We start from the raw sequence: 21,101 nt of genomic DNA on the forward strand, positions 1-21,101 counted from the left end.
ATTTTGTATAGTAGCACAGATTTGCAGTTATGTTCAGGAAGCTTGCAATTAAGAGTATGTTGTACATTTTTGTTAGAACCATAGAAATGTGCAACATATTTTTATTTTCTGCAGGAACTGTTTAGATATCATGTTTGGTATTCTGAGCGAAGCAATAATGCAAGCATGAAAACATCAAGCATGATTCAGTAAAGTCAATGGTTTCCAAACACATCCTGGGGGATATCCACAATACTGTCTATGAGATAAATTTGCATGCAATGGAGGCAGTGATTATATATCATGCATATTTATTGTGGATATCCTGAAAACCCACCTGGCTAAGGGTCCCCAGCCACTATACTAAAGCCTTTGTCCCTTTCTGTATCTTTAGGAGAAAAAAATATCAGTGAATTGGGCCCATAAAGCAGGATTAGTCCACTCCAGTCCTCAAAAGCTACAAGCAGTTCTGATTTTAAGGAAATCCATAATGAATATGCATGAGATATGTTTGTACACAGGTAGGTCTGTTTGTGGTTCTGTTCTGTTATGAATCATGATAGCTATAAAACTTAAATATTAAAATAGTCACAATACTTATTTGTGACTTATCACACCTTAATGTGTTTAAAACACTAAAAGTGATCATTGTATACTAGAAAGATTATGGGATATTAAACAAATATTGCAGGAAAACATCACTTTGGGAAATTTAATTTGGATTTGAATTTAGCTCATGACTTTTCATTGGTAGCTAAAGGAAGGCAAGTTACATTCTGATATAGCAAATATTTCTGTATAACTTGCATGAAATGGCTGTTTCTACCATAAGAAACTTGCTGTTCAAACTGGATGGACCATTTGGTCTTTTTCTGCCATCATTATTATGTTACTATGTTCCATGTTCCCAATGTAATGGGATTATTTACTAAGCTAATATAAAACTTTACTACGGACCCCGTGTTTCACCCAAAGGGTGCATTGGGAGGGAAAAAGTAAATATTTAGAAACTTTAAATGCAGAGTGGTTTTCATACAGCTGACAAGGCAAGGAGAGTTTCTAAATATTTACTTTGTCCCTCCTGACGCAGCCTTCGGGCGAAACACGGGGTCCGTGTTGGGGGACCCTAAAGAGGATTATTTGAGGTTGGCATTTGAGCATTCTAGCAGCTGCGTTCTGTAGGATTTGTAGTGGACAGATTGTGGTGAGGGGTAGGCCAAACAGTAAGGAATTGCAGTAGTCGAGGTTGGAGAAAATGAGCAATTGTAAAACTGTTCTGAAGTCGTCTTGTGAAAGGAAGGGTTTGAGTCATCTTAGGGTTAGTAATTTGTGGTATCCTTCTTTTATTTTGTTAGTGATGTGGATCTTGAAGGATAGTTCGCTGTCGAGGTTGATTCCCAGGTAGTTCCTTGAGAGGTCCTGGGGAGTGGGAATAGACAGCAGTCCAAGGCAGAAGGCCCTCCGAGGAGCGGGTACCCAGAGCGTCTCATGCCGAAGTGCAGAACTGGAACAGGAAGTCCGTAAGAGTGAAGCAGATTCAGCAATGAGAGAACTCCTTGCTAACTAGTCAATAGGCAGAGCCAGCCAGCTTAAGTACAGCAGGGTGAAGACTTCATCCGGAGGGGATGACCCCGAGGTTCCCGCAATGAGGTGCTTAAGACTGGCCTGTGTGCGCACGCGCCTATGTGATCCCAAAGGCAAGATGGCGGTCGGCAGCGCCCACGCTGTCCCTGGAATGCCAGGAAGGTCGGCGGTAGCTGGCAGAGGCCACCACTTTCCCCAATGATGTCAAGGTAGCAAAGAAAGAGGTGAGCATTAGTGGTTGCAGCCATCTGTGACTGATGGGCATAACAAGGTCCATATTCTCCTCAAAATATTCTCCACAGATACACTACAAATATTCAAAAATGTATTATTAACTATTGCTTTCTCATATAATTCTAACCCGGGTACTATTATATATCATAATTATCTATTATGGGTATCTCATATCAAAACCGGCTGCCCTCCCACAGTTTCCAGCAAACTAGCGACTCACGCATATCCCTAATCAACTTCTTGTTATACTCATAAGTACCTGCAACAATACATAACATGAACCACAAACATTTTCATACCTCACCTCCCACTCAAACAACCCCGTTAGTTCACACTAACCCCAAAAAATGAATTTTCCTGAAATTTTGGGAAAATCCACTTCATTTTTTGGGGTGGCTGAACCAGGACAAATTAGGCAATTTCGTTGAAATTGCCTAATTCATTCTGGATGAATGTTAATCCCTAATAGCCATTCCCTATTTACCTGTTACATTCTACTTTTGATTTTATAAATCTCAGTCATATCTCCTCTCAGTCATCTCTTTCCCAAGCAAAAGAACACTAATCAGTTTACCCTTTCTCACAGGAGAGTTTTTCCTCCCCTTTATCATTTTTGTCACCCTTCTCTGTACCTTTTCTATGTCTGCTATGTCTTTTTTGAGATGGGGCAACCAGAGCTGCACATGATACTCAAGGTGAGATCACCCCATGGATCTATACAAATGCATTATGATATTTTCAGTTTTGGTCTCTTCTCCTTTTTAAATAATTCCTAACATACTATTTGCCTTTTTGACTGCTACTGCACACTGAGCTGAAAACTCCAAGGTGTTGTCCACATGGTTTCCAATGTCATTTCCTAAGTGGTGATTCCTAATCCAGAACCTAGATTTGTGTGCCTATAGATGGGAAAATTTTTCCCTTTGTGCATTACTTTGCACTTTATAGAGGCTCATGATGCTTGCACCATAATACACTATCACCTTACACTTGGATTCTGAATCAGCAGAAGTACCTTTCCATTAATACTAAATGCAGCACTCAACTCAATGGATTAATCCTGCTCCTCTGCAAAGTGTGTCAAGGATTACACCTAGGGTTTTGATTTTCCAATTTGTGCAACCCACTGTCGATCTGCTCCTTTTACAGCCAACCCCATTCACCACCTCTGGTTTGGGCTAGGGCACGGAGGGTAAGGTCCCTGGAGCTGTTCTTTCTCCTTGACTGCACTGGGAATGACTACCGCTTTGAACCATGGGGCAATAGTATATCCCTTACTATTCATATTGTGAGTCAGACTTTGAGCTACAGAGGAGAATGAGCAACTCCAGGCAATTCACCCTCTTCCCCCTGGATTAGCTGAGTCACCTCTGCTATCTGTTTTTCGGCCCCTGAATCCCCTGCTGAGCAGCTGAGGCATTGCAGCTGAGCAAAACTGGGGGCCTTGCTGTTGCAACCACTGAAGACTTTTTCCACCACTGAAAAGCCCACTTTAACAGGTGAGCCAGCTTTTCGTGCTTTCTAGTGCTGGAGGTCGGGGTGGGATGGGCAATGTATCTAGTATAATTGTGTTGGAGAAGGAGCAGACTGGTAGCCAATGCAGCCTCCTGCTCATGCTCCTTCTGGCCCTGCGATGTCATCTCTTCCTTCCCATCTGAGTGCGCATACTTGACACCTCTTCTTCCAAGCCTGCACAGGCAGGAAGGAGGAGATGCCATTGCAGTGCCACCCCCAGAACTGGGGCCTCTAGACAGCAGACTCATCTACCAAATAATTCCACGAGCCCTGGGAGAAGAAGAAAAGAAATTCTCAAGGACCAATTCCTGTGGAACCAGAATTAGGAGGAGGATGAAATGATTATAGTGTCCAGCTGCCAGGCATCCCTCCCACCTTCTCTTTTGGCAGTCCATTCTCAAACTTTCTTCTGAATTCCAACCTCCAGATGATCAATAGTCTGTATCTGTACAGCCAGAGGAGAATGTTGCAGCAGCACCCTAACATGCAGAGTCAAAGCAGTAGAGAAGCATCTTTAGCACATAATTTACTATGTTACTATATTATATGGTCCAAGAGCTATAACAGATATGTAGAATTCATGGGGAAATTCTGAATGCTGTCACCCAGCTGCCTGTCTCCATCCAGGTAGTCATCTTTGGACACAGAGACTGCTGTCAAAATAATGAAGCATTGCTGTATTGAGGTTCTCAGACCATAATTGTGCAAACCCCTACTGTGAGCTGAGTTGAGGACTATGCTACAAAGCAGCCTGACACAATGGGGCAGATTTTCAAAGCGTTACGAATGTAACCCCTGAAAAGCTGCCCCAAGCTGCCCCTGTGCGCGTCGCGCCTATCTTGCTGCGCGGCTCGGCATGTGCAAGTTGCACAATTGTGCACCCTCTTGCTCCCGTGCGCAGGTTTAAAGATCTGCCCCAATTTTTCCCAGAATCTGAGGTGACAAGGCAAGTGGGGCTGGGGATCAAAATAGCTTACAGGTGAATTTTCAAAGGAGTTACGTGTGTAAATGTAACATACTTTCATAGCAAATTTCAAAAGCCATTTACTCAAGTAAAGTGCACTTAGCAATTATTGTAGCAATTAGCAAAAGCCCACTTACTCTAGTAAAGTGCATTTACACATGCAAAATCCAATTTTAAGCAGGTAAATGCTTTTTTCAAATCAGGCCCTTAGGTTTTAAATTTATCTTCAATATCATTCTTTGCTTTTTTTTTTCTCTCTATTCTCACCTCACCCTGGATTGTTTTGTTTACATTACCTGTAACTGGATATTCTGTTACATTATATGCACCATACAATATTCTCTGGATTGCCCTTTTCAGGAATCTCAGCTAAATCACCTCTAATTTGTTCTTTTAAAACTATGGCTTCACATTGACCTTGTGACTCTATGTACTATGCTGTTTATATGAATTTCTTATAAATTTGACATTTATGAGTTGCAATGATGTTGTCTAATCTTGCCTTGTAATAAAAACATCACTTTTTGCTTTCCCAGTGGTTTTGTATTTTATTATAGTATGAAGGGTTCTATGGACATTAATCCTTCCTGCCAATGTGCATACACAATTCAGTCACTAACTATATTGTGGGAGTTTACTCATCGCTATACAGTTTTAGCATAGCATGTCAAACAGGAACAGAAAGATAGTACCTTTTTTGAAACATAATTTCATCCAGAAGGATATGAATATTCAGAATAAGTGACATCAGTCTACTCTCTCTCAGGAAAAAAAATATAACAGTCCATTTCATAACTATAAAATAGGGTCATTCTTGCTTATAAATAGGTGGTGTTTGATAAATTACTTACAGGTAAAGGAATCTGGAATCACTTGTGAGCAGGCCTCACTTTCACTCACTGTGCTTTCCAGAATTCCCACAGGAAGGCAAGCAGAATCTAGCTCCACATCCTACTCTCTGACACCTGGAATATTATGGCTAACAGTTATATTACAAAGAACACAGCCACGGCCGGTGCAAGGGGATTTGGCGCCCTAGGCGAGCCTTCTCCCTTGCGCCCCCCCCCCCCCCCCCCGGTCTCGGCCCCGACCCTTACCTCATTCTCGATCACGCCCGCTGACTGGGGTTTTCTGGGTCGCAAGCAGGTTGGGCACTGCTTGCGGCCTGCCAAACTCCACTCCTCTTTGCCACCACTTGCGGCTCCATATGGCTCGCACCCAGTGGCGTACCAAGGGTCTCCGGTGCCCGGGGGCCAATGCATGTGTGTGCCTCTCCAGCATCCCCCCTTAATCCTTCTTGTACTAATGCTTAAGGTCACAGAAAATCAGTGGTGTCTCCAGACAGAAGAATTGGGGGGGGGGGGGGGGGTGGCGCCAAAATGACATTTCTTCATCTCACCCACCTCTATAGCATGGATCCTGCTTTAAAATTGGTTATTAAAAAAAAGTGTTAATAAAAAAGTCCAAAGGGTCCTCTGCGTTATTTTAAAAAGCTGGCCAGTTTCACACTACAAAATTATGTTGATAGCCTCAGTCAACTGATTCTATGTGGCTATGAGAGTGAAGTCAGGAATATATAGGAAGGAACAGAATGTCAATATAAATCCTGTACCTCCAGTTCTGTAACTCTGTGCATCCACTGAAATTCCCCCAAACAATGGAGCTTGGATGTTTCCCTTACAGCTCATCATACTGAAAGATATTTTCAAATTCTGGTGTCACTTCACAGTAACAGCAGCACAAACAGCTTCCACTGCCAGGCACATTGTGAACTAACACAAAACACCACAAAAAAGACACTCAAAATCTATACTGCAATCCCATCATAACATAACAGTAATAACACCAAGGACTCAAACAACAATAACCCTACCTGTGAATAAGCAAGGGTAAATATTACACTGGGTCCTAGAATACCAATACTCCACCTACTGAGGAAACAAAACAAACCCGATTGCTATAGATCCCTATGCTAGCAGAATCTCTCATCATGGTCACACACACAGAGCAGAGACAGACCCTCACCAAATACAGAATACAAAATAAAGGAGCACAAATTAGAAAAAACTGAAATGGAAACCCCAAGAAGCCAGACTCTGTGTATTAACAATGGAAAAACAGAACCACCATTCTTCATAAAACAAATAAAATCAAGAAACATAAAGCATCAGTTATAATAGTAAAACCATACTAATAAAATAATATTTTAAAACTACTGATAAATAGAATTTCTATTAATTAAAATCATATACATTTTTTACAATTTCCTAAAACCAATAAAATATTTCAAAACAGCACATATATCAAATAACACACAATAATTAAAACTAATAAGGATTTTAAAAAGCCCCTGCTGTCCATACATGGGAGCTCTTGATTGAGGTTATCATCTCTCTCTCACACATACTCACATGTCCATTCTCTCTCACACATACACTGTCACATACATACACATTCATGCTCTTATACCCAACCATAACCTCTCGCTCTCACAGACACTGACACACTCAGGCTCTAAGGCACTCTCTCCCCCTCCACACCCCCCCCCCCCCACCAAACTCTTACTCCCCTGGATTTTCTCATACACACTCATGCTCTCACTGGCTCCCTCACATACACACAAACACACACTCCCAGGCAAGCTTCCAATCGTTCTCACACAAACACACACACACACACACAGGCAAGCTCCCAGTCATTCTCACACTGACCCCCAGGCGGGCTCCCATTCATTTTCACACCACTCCCTCCCCATCCCCCAGGCATGCACACATTCATTCTCACACCCAGACCCCCAGGCAGGCACCAATTTATTCTCACACACACACACACATACAGCACAAACAGGCAGGCATCTATTCTCACACATACAAACCCCAGGAAGACACCCATTCATTCTCATACACAGACACACCCTCAGGCAGGCACCCATGCATTCACACACATACACCGCCAGGCAAACTCCCATTCATACACATGCACACACTAAAGGCAGAGACCCCCCTCTCTTTCTTTTGCCAGCAACCTCAGAGCCTCTCTCATTCCTCTGCTGCCACTGTCACTGTTGCTGTATGGCTATTGCGGAGGTGCTGATTGCTACTATTGGCACTGAAGCCCATTCTGCTGCCTCCTCTGTGCAGGCCTCATGGTACATTGTGAGATCCGCATAGAGAAAGTGCTACTCTTGCACATTCCCAAAGATTACATGTTCCAATCAGTAAAAAATAATTTATTTTTTTTTACATTTGCTGTCTGATCTTAGTTTTCTAATCAGTTGGTCACAGGCTTTTTTTTTTTTCCACCTTCCCTTTCTTATTTTTTTTGCCAATTCCTTTTATAACATATTTCTTTTCTCTCCATCTGTCTTCTTCTCTCAAACACACAGTCAGGTTCTCATTCTCACATGCTTTCTCTCTCTCTCACACACACACATACATACACAGGCACTCACTCTCACATGCTCTCTCTCATACAATCATGTATACACCGTCTCTCTCTTGCACATGCTGTCTGACTCTGGCACACAGGCTCTCTCTCACTCCCACATGCTGTCTTGCTCAAGCACAGGCTCTCATTGTCACATGCTCTCTCTCATACAATCATTCATACACACAGTCTCTCACTGGCACATGCTGTCTGACTCTGGCACACAGGCTCTCTCTCACTCCCACATGCTGTCTTGCTCAAGCACAGGCTCTCACTGTCACATGCTGTCTCTCACACACACACAGAGGCTCTCACATGCTGTCTCTGCAAACATTCAGGTCCTCACTCCCACACACAGTCTCTCAACTCATCTCATACACGCACACATACACACTGTACAAACCCTCAGTCTCTCTCTCACCTCTGGGCCTCCTCTTCACGGCCGCTGCAGGATGGGCTCTACAGCCGCCCCGGACTTCTCGAGCCGCGCTGCTCCTCTTCTGTACGCGGCTGATGCTCCTCCTCTTTCCTGCCCGCGCGGCTCCGGCAACATTTTTCTTCCGGGGCCGCGCGGGCAGGAAGGAGGAGAAGCTCCTGCATTGGCTGATGATCCTCCTCCTTCCTGCCCGCGCGGCTCCGGCAACATTTTTTCTTCCGGGGCCGCGCGGGCAGGAAGGAGGAGAAGCTCCTGCATTGGCTGATGCACCTCCTCCTTCCTGCCCGCGCGGCTCCGGCAACATTTTTTCTTCCGGGGCCGCGCGGGCAGGAAGGAGCTGGAGCACCAGCATGTTTAGACGCGATTGTTTTCTTCCGGCCGTGGTGACTTGAGCTCCACCACGGCCCCGCCGATCTTCTTGCTGTGTGTATTCGGCACACAGCATAGCAGTAGTTCACCGCTCAGCCGCTATTGGGATGACGTCCACCGGCGGCCATTGGCCATCAGCGGCTCGGCGCCCCCTAATGCTCAGCGCCCTAGGCGATCGCCTAGTTCGCCTAGTGCTTCCGCCGGCCCTGAACACAGCATGTAAGCATTTTTTTGTGGAACTTTCTCTTGCAAATACTATAGTAGATCCCCAGCTTTATCCAAACACAAGTCTAAATATTCAGTCAAAGACAGAGCAAGTAGATCATTATTTATTTTTATAATTTTAACTTTTTAAAATGATGTCACCAGTAGTTAGGATGCTTTTACTAATTTAATGCATTTTATTATTTTGTAATTTATAGATAGAGTATAATCAGGATTCTTAATAATTTTATAGGGTTTATTCATATATTTATTTTTTAGGGATAAGTATTAAAGGCTTATCCCCAAATTTTGATGTAAACCGATGTGAAGTACATACAATGTTCGGTATATAAAAATGCCTAAATAAATAAATCAATAAATAAATCATTGACACTTAGAGCGTCTGATTTTGACCGAATCCCCCCCCCCCCCCCCCAAAACCTGAGGAGGAAATTATTTTCAGTTCTAACCAAAACTCCCTGAAAACAGACTTGCCTCAGTGAAATGTGAAAGAGATCATCAAACTACTGTCCATTAGTCTTGCACGAGTCAAAGAAGCAGTGTGAGTTTCCAGGAGTCAGAAGAGGAGCGGGGTTGGTGGGGAGCACAAGCCAAAGGAAATAGGTGGCACAACAGATAGAGGAATGGGGCTCGTGGGAAGTCCAGGCCCCGCTAGCTGACGAAGATCCTCAGTGGAAGTTAACAGAGCTGCATGTGTCTGAGGTACGGCTGGGAGTGAGAAGCCTTGACGAGTGCAATGAGGAAATGGGGAGTGAAAAGGGCAAGGGTCAAAAAGGATGGAAGAGAGAGGTGTAAAGAGTGTAACCGTCTCTTTTTAGTCAGTAAGGAGGCCCAGACAACTGATCCGTAAAGAAAAAACTTTTATTGCCAGCAAGATGCAGCTAAGACAACGGCTTAGTACAACTGCATGCCACGCCCCCTTTGCAGCAAACCTTTATACACTTTACAGCTCTTATCTTTCACACATGCGTTCTGGTTTTGCTGAACAAACAATTTACAAACTGCTGAATAAGCAAAAGCTAGCGTGGTCTTCAGGAGGTGTAGCTTATTATCAGACTATTGTTTCGTCATTTTATTGACAGGTTAGACATTTGCAGCGGCGTTCGTATTAATACAATACAAATTATAATTCCAAAATGGAGTTACGTTTCACTAAATGTTAGTGCGTGAGTACGTCAGTACGTTACTACGTATTAGGTTCCGTTTGCGTTGCAACTGTTAGTGAATCAAGATGGCTGTGCGTTTCACTGCGGGGATGATGAGACGAGAAGCGTCTTCGCGGTGCAGTCTTCAAGGGCTCATGGAATCGAACTCCTTCATTCCCCCCTTTGATACTTCAACGTTGTTGAAAGGTAGAAGTATCATTAATAGTTGTTGAGTAACTGAAACGAGAAGCAAAAATTAATACATAATAGGTGTAAGGTGGACCCTAAGAGGTTGCCAGGTCGTTGGTTTCTTCACGGGTTTGAGACAGATGGACCCTATTGGTGTCACCCCCCTTTGTAGCCCGGCTTACCCTAGCAACCATGTGGTCCAATGGGATCAGTTACAGTTTAGTGTCAAAATAATCATTTTCGTCATCAGAATCAAATGTGACATCAGAATCGGATGATTCTTCAGAAGTAGGGAAGGAGGAGATAGACACATACTTTTTGATCATCATGACATGAGCAGCTGCTCTGCGATCAGCTATGGTTTTAATCATGGATCGTAGATTTCTGAAAATGAGAGGTAAACAAAGAGGGAATAAAATGCAAGATAAAATAAAAAACAGCAGAGGGATAAGAATATCTTTCAGTCCTAGAATTGAAGTAAGCCAATTTGGTAAGGACCCCGTCCAGTCAAGGACACCGGTCCATGTCTGAACAGGAACATGGGCCAGACGGATCATCCGATCAGTGATCTCTTCGATGACTTTACTCTTATCATCAATCTGTAAACAACAATTAGAGAGATTAAATTTCCCACACACACCTCCTTCTTGAGCTAGGAGGTAGTCTAAAGCCAAACGGTTTTGGTATACAGCTGTGATGATTTTGGTGTTCTGCTTAGCAAGGATATTGAGAGCCAGTGCCGAATCATTGGTCAGGAGTTCCAACACTGCTTGCAGTCGGATGATGCGGTTTAACATATAAATTGGAGTTCTATATCCATAAGAACTATCCTCAGCTCAAGTAGCAGGGCCATAATATTGTACAATTCGTTCAGGAGGCCACTCCTGATCTGACCAATCTCCAATAGAAACTTTTGTAGCTCTACGACGTTTACTTGGCTTTATAGGACTGTAGACAGGCACACCTAGGGTTTCTCCAGCGGTGATTGGTAAGAGGAAAAAACTTGGCCGAATGGTGGCCAAGAAACAGGTGCCGTACCAGTTGAGTGGTAACTGCTCATAAGCTCTTCGGCCACAAACAAAGTAGTATCCATCTGGAGCTGCAAAGAGAGTGGTGGGCACCCCAGCGGCAGTCCATGTTTTGTTTAAGGTTGATTCAGTCCACAGGGTCGTGGGCATAGTCAAATTCTCCGTTTGCCACCAAGTGAGTTTGGTTAAGTTGGCAGTGAGGACCCCTGTACATGGTGAATTGCCAACAGAAGTGGTGTAGATTCGGGAATGTTGTCGTGATATACATTGTCTGCCAATAACATCTGTTTGGAGAGCCCACTCGTATGGATGCGTCTTTCGTTTGTAAGATATAGTTGTGTTTAAGTGATCGAGGTCGGTTTGGAAGACCTCCTTGGCTTCCCACGGCCATTGCTCTCCTGTGTGTGTGCCTCCACAGACAAAACAATTCTTAACTTCGAGAGAGAGAGCTATGTTCTCCGCCAGATTCACAAACATATTCTTCGCTTGATTTGAAAAGGTATGCTTCTTCAATTCTTCTGATGCGTGGGATATTTCATCAAAGAAGGATTGGTAACCAACCACAGTGGTCTGATGAATAACTGGTCGAGGCTTGTCTCTACGCTAGGTGATCATGATGTAAGTCATTGGGTCTTTTCCAGTTCCGTCGATGCCAAATCCCCAAGTATCTTGCCAGGGGGAACCTTCACCTCGTATGGGCCATTGTATGGACACAATATTACCAGTTCCTGCCGTCAATCTGCCAATGCCGTGGCAACCATGATAGCCTCCTCCTGTGTAGTCACACACTAGAGCCCAACCCGACAAAATCAGGTCTCCCTGACACGGTATCCAACCGGATGGATTGGCGGCTCGGTTGTACGGGCAAAGGTACTTGTGGTTATGAACATAGGAGTTTCTCCAGGCTTGAGACCCGCAATGAAGTGCATTCGGATGTTTATCAATTGCTTCGCATGCGTCAAAGGTGATGGTAACGCTTGACCCACTTCCCATGAGAATTTTAGTTGAGTTGATGTAATATAGGATTCCCTTGCCTTCGGGAATTATAGTGGAAGTATAGCTCTTTGGCAATCCAGCAGTTAGGGTGATGTTGTAGTACTTTGGAGTTGTTGGCGTGTGACAAATGACTTTGTCACCCTCTAGACACCGGTGAAAAGACTGATATCCTTGAGTAGTATTTAGAGCGCATGCAGGTTGCGTTGCACAGGAAGTGGGTGGCTGAGATTGGTGTATGATGGTAGAGACAACCTGGAATCCATCTGGAGTTGTGGTACGGATTAATTTGATGCATTCTGAGCAATTTTTGCTTAGTGGTAAAATAAGTGAAGTAGTTGAGGAGCAGGAGATCAGTAGAATAACTTGTAGAAGACTGTATCTCATGGCAGGAGAGATTTAGTAAACACCTTATGCGTTGCCTTGTTAGTAGTTCAGTTGATTGATTCTGAAAGGAAGAAAAATGTATAGGTTAGTACCGTTGTGGCAAAGTACTAGAGTCAAAGTCATTTACCCCGGATTAATTTGCTGTCTGTAGTGGGTGAACTTTAACTTGTTGTCCCCTATCCTGGAGACCTGCCAACTGGAGGCAGCAGGTTTCAAGCGGGTCCAGTGAATCCACGAAGGGCATCCAGAGACCTTGACAGCAGTAGGAGTAGTTAATAGCACTGTGTATGGACCCTTCCATCGTGGTTTGAGGAAATCTGATTCATCCCAGTCCTTCACCCATACAGAATCTCCAATTTGAAATGGATGGGTCGGGGTTAGCAAGACAATCGGTTCAATGTCACAGGTGTAATTCTGGATGGCAATGACTGTGTTATATAGCCCTTTGAGCTGGTTGTTAAGGGACAATTCCCCTTGTATCTGTAGTGATTCAGGAAAAGAAGGTAGAGGTGGAGGTCTTGCATACATCATTTCATATGGGGTAAGACCGGACCTTCTTGGACTACACCGTATATGCAGCAAGGCTAAGGGTAGGATATCTGGCCATTTGATCTTTGTCTCTTGGCATAGTTTAGCTATCTGATTTTTCAAAGTTCTATTAGCTCGTTCAATGGCTCCACTACTTTGTGGTCGCCATGCGCAGTGCAGATGCCATTTGATACCCAGAATTCGACTCAGCTGTTGGATAACTTCACTGGTGAAAGCTGGTCCATTGTCCGAGTTTATCTGCCTTGGTAATCCGTAGCGTGGTAAGATTTGGTGAAGTAGCAGAGACACAACTTCTTTAGCAGTCTCAGTTCGTGTCGGTGTGGCTTCGATCCATCCAGTATAGGTACAGACAGCCACCAACATTGCTTTATATCCTTTAGATGGAGTCATGTGAGTAAAGTCGATTTGGCAAACTTGAAATGGTGTTGTCCCTCTTAGAATATGTCCAGGTATAGGACCAGGTCCGGTTCTAGGATTATTTCTTGCACATGTGATACACTGACTGATAGCATGCTTTGTTAATTGTACGATTTTGTTAATGTAGTACGTTTTTCCCAACAGTTTTATTAATGCATCTCGACCAAGGTGGGTTTTGTTGTGGGCTTCTTTGACAATAGTCCAAGCTAATGCTTCAGGTATCCATATTTTGTTATCTTGCAGTATCCACCAGCCATCACGGTTGTGGAACTTCTCAGACTGTGCCCACTCATTCTCTTCCGTTGAATAGGTAGGAGTTTCTGTTGGGAATTGTAGAAGTGGATAGGTTGTAGCTGAGGTGTATGGTATATGGGCACGGGCTGCTTCTTTCGCTGTTTTGTCTGCCCATTGGTTCCCTTTAGCCACGGGATCTGATTTTCCTGTGTGGGCTTTGCAATGCATAACAGCTACCTTTTGTGGTGCCCACACGGCATCTAGCAATTGATGTATTTCGGATGCATTGGCCAATTGCTTTCCTTCGGCGGTGAGGAATCCTCGCTCTTTGTAGAGGGCTCCATGTACTTGGATGGTGAGGAAAGCATATTTGGAATCTGTATAAATATTCACAGTCTGTCCTTCTGCCAATTGCAGAGCTCGAGTGAGAGCGATTAGTTCAGCTTTCTGTGCTGAGGTCCCGGGAGGTAGGGACTCAGCTTCAATGATGTCGTCTTCAGAGACAACAGCATAACCAGCGACCCGAATTCCATCAATTACTTGGCTACTTCCATCAGTAAATAGAGTCCACGCTCCCTGCCAGGGTTGATCCCTCAGGTCGGGTCTACTGGAATGTATTGTAGTCATGACTTCTTCACAATCATGGGCAACTGGTTCAGGTGCCGGCATAAGAGTGGCCGGGTTCAAGTTTTTACTGTCTTGTATTTGAATTTCAGGCGTTTCACATAGCAAAGCTTGGTATTTTACAAGACGTGAGTTAGTCATCCACTTTGGTCCATGCGTTTCTAGCAATCCTTGAATGGTGTGAGGAGTTGTTACGTTCAGAGTTTGACCAAAAGTTAATTTGACTGCTTCTGGAATGAGTAAGCATGCAGCCGCAATGCTTCGAAGACAACCTGGCCATCCTTTTGCAACATTGTCCATTCCTTTTGACAGATATGCAACAGGTCGTTCCCATGAACCTAGAGTTTGAGTCAATACCCCAATGGCCATTCCTTTCTTTTCATCGACAAATAGATGGAATGGTTTCATTACATCTGGTAACCCTAGAGCAGGGGGTTCAATCAAGGCATCTTTTAGTTGTTGTAAACTTGTCAGTTCTTGGGTTTCCCACTGAAAAGGCTGGGATTCTGCCTCCTTTCCCCGCAACTTGTCGTACAGGGACTGGGCAATGACAGCGTAGTTAGCAATCCACAGTCTACAGTAGCCTGCAGCTCCAAGGAACGCTCGGAGCTCCTTCTTGCAAGTGGGTACAGGTTGACCTCGTATTGAACTGGTACGGGATATTCCAAGACAGCGGGTACCTTCCTGAATTTGGAATAAGTATTCTACTTCCAATTCACAAATTTGCGCCTTCTTTTTACTTGCACGGTATCCTTTTGAGTACAACGTCTTTAACAAGTGGAGTGTGGCTATAGCACATTCGTGATACGTGTCACGAAACAACAGAAGGTCATCCACATATTGTATGACTGGCCCATACGTGACTTGGTACATCTTCAAGTCTTTTGCCAGTTGCTCCCCGAACATCGTGGGTGAGTGCTTAAATCCTTGCGGTAAGCGAGTCCATGTGTACTGCTGCTTGATTCCAGTTTGTGCATTTTCCCATGTGAAGGCAAAGATCTTCTGGCATTCTTCAGCTACTGGAACGGAGAAGAAAGCATCTTTGAGGTCAATGACACTGTACCACTTGGATGTAGGGGAAACTTGAGCCAAGATTGAGTATGGATTGGGTACGAGAGCTACTAGATCTGCTACTTGATTGTTCACTTTCCGTAAATCTTGTACAGGTCGGTAGTCAGAAGAACCGGGTTTCTTTACGGGCAGCAAAGGGGTGTTCCAAGCAGATCGGATTCGCCTGAGAATACCCAAATCATACAGTCTTTGCAGATGTATCTGGATTCCTTGCCTGGCCATATATGGAATGGGGTATTGAGGTTGATTGATCACCTGTGCATTCTGTTTCATCTCGATCCATACTGGGTTGGCGTCGATGGCTACTCCTCCTGGATTTTGCTCGGACCATACTTTGGGCACGCTATCCATTAGCTGTCTTCGTTGTTCATTCAGAGGAGTATTCACTTCATATCGATGTTGGGTGATTTGTTCGACAACGGGGAGATGTAGCCTCCATTCCTCTTGGAGTGGACAAATGAGAGAGACTGGATTATCGGCAAAGGATGCCTTGATTTCACCGGTGGGTTCAAATTGCAGGGTGGCTCTTAATTTACACAGGAGGTCTCTCCCTATCAGTGGTACTGGGCACCCTGGCACGTAAAGGAATTGATGGGACACTAATTGTCCTCCTACTGTAACCTGCCGTTTCTGGAGGAAGGGAGCGATTAGTGGTTTTCCAGAGGCTCCAACTATGGAGATATTTTTCGACGTAGGTATAGTGATGGCTGTGGTCATCACGGATCTTTGCGCCCCCGTGTCTAGCAATCCCTTAAATGTTTCAGCCCCAACTTTTATTTCCACCAGGGGGTCAATGGGAAGTGCTCCCCTGTCTAGTCATGCTTCACTATCTTCGCCGGAAGTTTCGCCCACGGTCATCTGCCATCCTGTTTCCTTAAGTTTGGACGGAGTATCTCCTTCCTGCTTTGCTTGCAGGGACTCCGGACACTCAGCTTTCCAATGTCCTTCTTGTTTACAATATGCACATTGATTGGTTCCCAATGGCATTCTTCCGCCTCTAAGCGATCCTCCTCTATTTGCTCGTCCTCTTGGCGGCCCTCTAGAGGGCGATCTGCCCCTTCCTCGCGGTCCGGTATACCCGCGATATTGCTTGGACGGGTTCCCGAAATTAGTTTCTTCCAACGCTGCGGCTAACAAACTGACACTTTCTCTTAACTTTCTAGTTTCTTTCTTTTCCTTCCTGTCTCCATCCGGTTCTCGGTTTACATAGACTTTATCGACCATGGCTTTTAATTGGCTAATATTCATTCCCTCGAACCCTTCCTGTTTTTGCAACTTCCGGCGAATGTCTGGGTAGGACTGTCCAACGAAGCTCATCACTATAATGGGTTGATACTTGGGGTCCTCTGGATCAAATGGGCTGTATTGGCGATATGTATCCATTAATCGCTCCAAAAAGTTTCCAGGGGACTCGTCTTTCTTCTGCAGCACATCTTGGATTTTGCCCATGTTTACAATTTTCTGCTTTCCTTTCCTTAAGGCTTCAAGAAACGCGGTCTGATAGGCGGTGATTCGTTCCCGCCCTGCCGCGGTCTGGAAATCCCAGTTAGGATCTGCAGTCGGGGCTAAGTCTCTCACTACGTCTTCGGGACGTCCATCTGACCCGGCTCCTAATCGGGCTGCCTCTTCCATGTTTAATTGTATTTGTCGGCGTTCTTCAGTGGTAAAAAGAATGGAGGCTAGATGCCGAACGTCAGCCCAGTTGGGGTTGTGGGCTGCAAAAATGCCCCGTAAAAAGTCTATCATCTGTTCTGGCTTTTCAGCGTATGATGGCCCAAGCTGTTTCCAATTGAAAAGATCGCTAGATGTAAAAGGTATGTAAGTAAATAATTTTATCGTTTGCGTAGTGCGATGTTCGTTTTCTTCAGTCGGGACTACAGGAACTACAGTTGATGTTTCTCTAATTGGTAATTGCAAACTTGCTGCGGCTTGGGTTTTACTGCGAGTTCCGTCGGCCACGGACGGCTCGCTGCCGCTTTCTATCTTCGCGGTTGCCGCTTCAGGTGGTTCTTCATGAGCCGGTGCGACTCTAGGATCAGCTTGCGCATTGGAGGGGGCTTGAGGGTTTGGTGGCGTAGGATATATGAGGGGACAACTAGGGGCATATGGTGGCGGCAAGATAATTTCAGCGTCGGGCAATGCTGCGGACGGCAGGGGTTTAATTTTTTTTTCTGGAGTCCGTGAACTCCCTTGCACTACAAATATGGCCGCCGCAGATGACGCATGCTCTTTAGGTTCCAATATGGCCGCCTTTCCCCTTCTCTTCCGGATTGAGGACTTCCTGTCCTCCATCTTGCGTACTTGAGTTATCATTACAAGGGCGGCTCCCTCTACTAGCTTTTTTGCCCACTTCGGAGGATTTTCAATAACTGCAATCCAAGCGGTTATGTACGGTATATCCTCAGGGCAGCCCGGATTCCCCTCTCGTATGACTATTTTCTGGACCCTTGTGGCCGTTTGGAAATTGAAAGTTCCTACTGGAGGCCAATTTACACACAAACTGGGCCACCTATGGGTGCATCGTTGAATCATTCCGGGCTTTGTACATTTATGTCCATCGAACACTTCACTATAGTGTTCCGTCATGACTTTTAATGGAGTCGAGCCGCCCCCTCCCATCAGGATAGAATTCACAGACAAAGAAGGGAAGGGAAGACGGATAGGTAAGGGGTCCGTATCCGTCAGACACAAAGGGTCACAATCGCCCCGACTAGGATGCGGTCAGCCCGGCCTAGAACTGCGAGGCCATTCACTCTCTTTCACACAACAAGAAACCTATTCCCACTAGCATATGCTTTACTTATTACTTGTACTTTTTCCTGTTCATGCGCGTGGTCTTCGGAACGGGGTTCCTACTAACACACTGCGTGGGGTGTGATCAAGGCCCCCTCGGTCCGCCGGGGATGGACCGGTTATTTCCTTAGCTAGCTATTCTTTACTTATTTCCATGTACCCATAATACTCGCCTGCAGGGGTCTTCCGATCGTCATGAAAGCCTTCTTCCCGAATCATCAACCCAGAGGTCCCAGCAGAATTTCTGTGGAACGGTCCCCTCAGAAACCTGATCGCTGAACTCAGCGGTGGCCACTCACCAGGTACGTCTGGGGGACTGCTCCGCCACCAAACTACCGGACCTTCTGGAGAGCTAAAATAGCGTCTCCGGTACCTCCTGGCTGGCTCGCCAATGTAACCGTCTCTTTTTAGTCAGTAAGGAGGCCCAGACAACTGATCCGTAAAGAAAAAACTTTTATTGCCAGCAAGATGCAGCTAAGACAACGGCTTAGTACAACTGCATGCCACGCCCCCTTTGCAGCAAACCTTTATACACTTTACAGCTCTTATCTTTCACACATGCGTTCTGGTTTTGCTGAACAAACAATTTACAAACTGCTGAATAAGCAAAAGCTAGCGTGGTCTTCAGGAGGTGTAGCTTATTATCAGACTATTGTTTCGTCATTTTATTGACAGGTTAGACATTTGCAGCGGCGTTCGTATTAATACAATACAAATTATAATTCCAAAATGGAGTTACGTTTCACTAAATGTTAGTGCGTGAGTACGTCAGTACGTTACTACGTATTAGGTTCCGTTTGCGTTGCAACTGTTAGTGAATCAAGATGGCTGTGCGTTTCACTGCGGGGATGATGAGACGAGAAGCGTCTTCGCGGTGCAGTCTTCAAGGGCTCATGGAATCGAACTCCTTCAAGAGTGCACCCTCAAACTCTCTCTCTCTCCCACACACACACACACACACACACACATCTACACATAGCACCTTTCCTCCAGCCATGCACACACAAACAGCCAAGTACACCCCTATACACTCTGCCATACTTCTCTTCCCTCCCATACACCCTGCCCCTTTCTTACACCTAGCACTCTCTCTTCTCTCCCTTCCTATATACAGTCTTTTTACTTTCTGCTGAGATTTTATATATTTTTTAATGCATTATGCAGAAGTCATTGGCCATTTCCTTTTTTTAAAAAATGGAATTAAGTAAGAGGAAGGAGAAGCAGAATTTCAAACTGCTAACACAGTAACATAGTAATGATGGCAGAAAAAAAACCCAAAATGGTCCATCTAGTCTGCCCAGCAAGCTTCCCAAGGTAGTAACTGCTGTTCCGTGCAGGTCATGTTTCTCTAATTAATATAATAATGAGACCAGCTTCACCTTACTTTGTGGGTGAGCTCTTGCCCCATGAGGTTGGGGGTGCACAACTGGAATGGGCCTTGGGATTGTCACAGTAGGGAGAGTTGGATCTCACATCTGTTCCTGTTTCCTAATCTCCTTTTTCCACTTCCCCTCTTTTTTCCAATGGCTACTCGCAGTTCAAATTATGGTGGGGGCCAGAAGGAGCCCCACATTGGTAGGACACTCATCTGACAGGTTCAGAGAGGGGCATTGCTTCCCCTCCCCCCCCCCCCATTTCATGATTTGAGGGAACTGACTCCAACCTTTTTGCATGCAGAAATTACTGCATCAGTACTCACCCTACTGCCCTTAAATTCAATTATTCTAACAAATGGTATTTGAGGCAAGTGACAGGTAATCCAAGACAAAGTTGCTTTGTTTGTATTTTCAACAGGTAGGTTCATATGTTTGGTTTGGAAATGCTATATATGGGTGTGTCTGGGGACTACTACCTTGACAGCATTGAGGCAGTGAGGACATCACATCTCACTTTTGGCTGTGATATGTTATGGTTGCCCACTGATTGCATTATAAAGCCCATGTGGACTGTCAAATGTTTTGCTGTTGGGTTCCGGTGGTAGACTGCACTGAAGCTTGGGGGTGGGACTTGTTGGGAGGCTGACAAATGTTATATATTGGGCTCAGGATGATATTGATGTTATTAAACTGTGACCCTTTACAAATACATTATTAGTGTTTTCTCATGTTTATTGGAAAGATGGAAGTGTGAGAGGTGGCAACAGGAGGTCACATGTGCCTTGTGTTAGTATTATAAAACTGAATCAACTAAAAAATGCACCTAGAGGTATTGTTTGAAATGTGAAAACTCTGATAAGCATCTGTGTTCAGTATCCTTGAAAACTCCTTAATTAGCTGGAAAATGAACACCTGAATTTATAGTTTATATATACACCTGTAATTATATTTCGTCTTTCTCAGTGTTCTAGGATAAGTAGAAGGAATCCGTTTTCATAACTTATATCTGAAAAAGAAAAATCAGTGGATATTAGTGAAGTACTACTTAATTAGTGTCACATAATAATGATTACAGTAGGCACTGCCATTTGCATATAATTTACAATGTTCTCATAACAAGGACAGTGGCATGGAATTTGAACTAATTTCTGTGTTTTTCTTATGCTAAGGGACACAGTAATATACCAAGCTGTTTAAGGCATGTGATCCCTGCAGTACAACAATCTATACAGACTAATAAGGTGACTATAGCATTTAACAAATAAGCTATATGAATACAAAGAATAGAGGTATTAAGAAGACATTTTTTCATTCCGGATTGTTCATTCATTTCATAGGGTATGTCCATTTAATGAATGTATTTATTTATTTATTTATTTAAAAAATTTTATATACCGTCGTTTAGTAATGCACCATCACATTGGTTTACATATAGGCACATATATTTAGTTTGGTTACAAAATGTACTTACAAAAGTGCCATTACAATGTCGGTACATGCTTATATAAAATAATGTATAAGATATGTGGCATGGATCTAGTCCACGTATATGATTAATATGGT

The sequence above is a fragment of the Rhinatrema bivittatum genome, chromosome 5, assembly GCF_901001135.1.
Source record: "Rhinatrema bivittatum chromosome 5, aRhiBiv1.1, whole genome shotgun sequence".
Taxonomy (NCBI): domain Eukaryota; kingdom Metazoa; phylum Chordata; class Amphibia; order Gymnophiona; family Rhinatrematidae; genus Rhinatrema; species Rhinatrema bivittatum.